This window comes from Triticum aestivum, chromosome 3D (genome assembly GCF_018294505.1).
Source record: "Triticum aestivum cultivar Chinese Spring chromosome 3D, IWGSC CS RefSeq v2.1, whole genome shotgun sequence".
Lineage (NCBI taxonomy): Eukaryota > Viridiplantae > Streptophyta > Magnoliopsida > Poales > Poaceae > Triticum > Triticum aestivum.
In genome coordinates this window covers 218,487,332-218,490,226 of record NC_057802.1, presented here as the reverse complement: position 1 = coordinate 218,490,226, position 2,895 = coordinate 218,487,332, and positions in this window count along the sequence as shown.

The following is a 2,895-nucleotide window of genomic DNA, read 5'->3' as shown; positions in this document are numbered from 1 at the left end:
CGCCCGCCATCTCCTCCGGCCGCCGCCCGCCACCACCGCCGGCGAGGAGCTCCGCCGCCGGGCCCCTCCTCCGGTCGCCGCGGCCCCACCTCGCCTCCTCCTTCCTCCTTCCCCCGGCCCCGCCGGCGAGCTGCTCCACCGAGCCGGCGAGCTCCTGTGGCAGGTCTCGATCCAAATCCATCGGTACCCGTTGACTTTTTCTCGCCTCAAAATATCTTCTAAGTCCCTAAATTTTCTCAGCAAGTGCCTATGTTCGAGATGCGATAACTTTGAGCATGTAGCTTCGATTCGCGCGTATAATATGTCAAATTGTTCGCTTCGTGATGCTCTTCATTTTGTTCAATTGTACCATGTTCATTAGAGGTCATCTTGATGCCCAAATCTCCGTTGGAAGAGGGCTAGTTGCTGTTAATCTCTGGTTCTTATCAGAACTTGGAGATTTGTCATTTTTGTATCATTTATTCTGTGCATCTTTTGAGCATGAGCTCTACATGTGTTTTGAAGTATGCCATGCCATCTTTCCAGTGGTGTAGTCCATGTATTTTTGTGATCTCTGTGGTGACTAGCACAAGCATGCAAAGTAGGCCCCGTAATATTTCTGATTTCAGGGACTTAGTGATTTCTCCAAGTCTTTGTCTGCTGTAATTTTGTTGCCATGTAAACTTGATGCTACAGAGAGATCCATGCATATTTTGGAGATGTTCAGTAAGGCTGTTTTGTAGCTATAGTTGTAATTGATCCATTCCTGCAATTTTTTGCAATTTTAGAGTACCATAGCATGACTCAATCTTGCTCTACTTTTGCTATAAAATATTTCTGGCAGATTCTTAACATGACATGCATTTTTGCCAAGCTTATTGTAGTTGATCCATACATGCTATGTAATTGTTTTTGCCATGGATAGCTTCATAAACATGCCATCTTGCTGTAGATATGCTTGGTTTGTCATGCATTGCTCTGTAGTGAGTGCATAAAGCTCACAAATAGACCTATATATTAATATTTCTGCCATTCTCTGTTTTCTGCTAAGTCTGAAACCTGATAACGAAACTTGCTATGTTTACATGCTTGCCATCATATCTTCTGGTCCTTTTTGGCTTATGGTCAGTAAGGAACTTTTGTCATGTGCATTTAGTAGAACACTACCATGCCTTGTTTTGCTATGTTAAGTTCCTGTAGCATATTGACTTCGTGCTCCGAACATTGCTACCTGATGCTGATTTCTGCCATGTCCAGTTTTTCACCAAGTCTGTGAACCTGTAATCTTTTGCACTTTTGCCATGCTTGTTTGAGCTTGTTATGTTGTGAACTAGCCGTAGCTCAGTGTTCATCTTTTGTCAAGAATCTCCTGTAGATTACTGCCATGTGCTTTGTTGCTATGTTGGGGTGCTGTAGCATTGTTACTTGTTGTATTTTAAGTGCTATCTTGCTGTTTATCGCAGATTAGTGTCATTCTTGTTTTGCTTGCCATTTGCAAACCGTGCATCCGATTCCGGTGATCTTTATATCGATTTCGACCGAAATCATCTCATCTTTCCAGTGGCATGCTTGGTTTGCCAAGTTACTGCCATGTTCATCATTTTCCTTCCGGAGCACGCATATGCATCGCATATCATGTCTTGCATATCATACATGTTTTGCATCATGTTGCTTGCGCATTTCTCGTTGTTGATTGTGGTTCCGTTTGTTTGTGTTCTTGTCTTGGGTAGAGCCGGGAGACGAGTTCGTGAACGAGGAACCTGTCGAGTACGCTTACGAGGATCAAGCTTTCGACAACTCTGAGAATCTTGCAGGCAAGATGACCACCCCTCGAAATCACTTCTATCTTTGCTATGCTAGTTGTTCGCTCTATTGCCATGCTCGCTACCTATCACTTGCTATATCATGTCTCCTATTTCAGCCATGTCAGCCCCTAACCATCTTTTCCTAGCAAACCGTTGTTTGGCTATGTTACCGCTTTTGCTCAGCCCCTCTTATAGTGTTGCTAGTTGCAGGTGAAGTTGAAGTTTGTTCCATGTCGGAACATGGATATGTTGTGATATCACTATATCTCTTATTTAATTAATGCATCTATATATTTTGGTAAAGGGTGGAAGGCTCGGCCTTATGCCTGGTGTTTTGTTCCACTCTTGCCGCCCTAGTTACTGTTATACCGGGATTATGTTCCTTGAGTTTGCGTTCCTTACACGGTCGGGTGATTTATGGGACCCCCTTGACAGTTCGCCTTGAATAAAACTCCTCCAGCAAGGCCCAACCTTGGTTTTACCATTTGCGACCTATACCTTTTTCCCCCGGGTTTTCTAGAGCCCGAGGGTCATCTTTATTTTAAACCCCCGGGCCAGTGCTCCTCTGAGTATTGGTCCAAACTGTCAGTCGCCGGTGGCCACCAGGGGCAAATCTGGTCTGGCCTATCGGAAGCTTGGACAATCCGGTGTGCCCTGAGAACGAGATATGTGCAGCTCCTATCGGGATTTGTCGGCACATTCGGGAGGCTTTGCTGGTCTTGTTTTACCATTGTCGAGATGTCTTGTAAACCGGGATTCCGAGACTGATCGGGTCTTTCCGGGAGAAGGTTTATCCTTCGTTGACCGTGAGAGCTTATGATGGGCTAAGTTGGGACACCCCTGCAGGGTATTATCTTTCGAAAGCCGTGCCCGCGGTTATGAGGCAGATGGGAATTTGTTAATGTCCGGTTGTAGATAACTTGTCACTTGACCCAATTAAAATACGTCAATCGCGTGTGTAGCCGTGATGGTCTCTTCTCGGCGGAGTCCGGGAAGTGAACAGGGTCTATGTTATGCATGACGTAAGTAGGTGTTCAGGATCACTTCTTGATCATTGCTAGATGACGTCCGTTCCGTTGCTTCTTTTCTCGCTCTCATTTGCGCAAGTTAG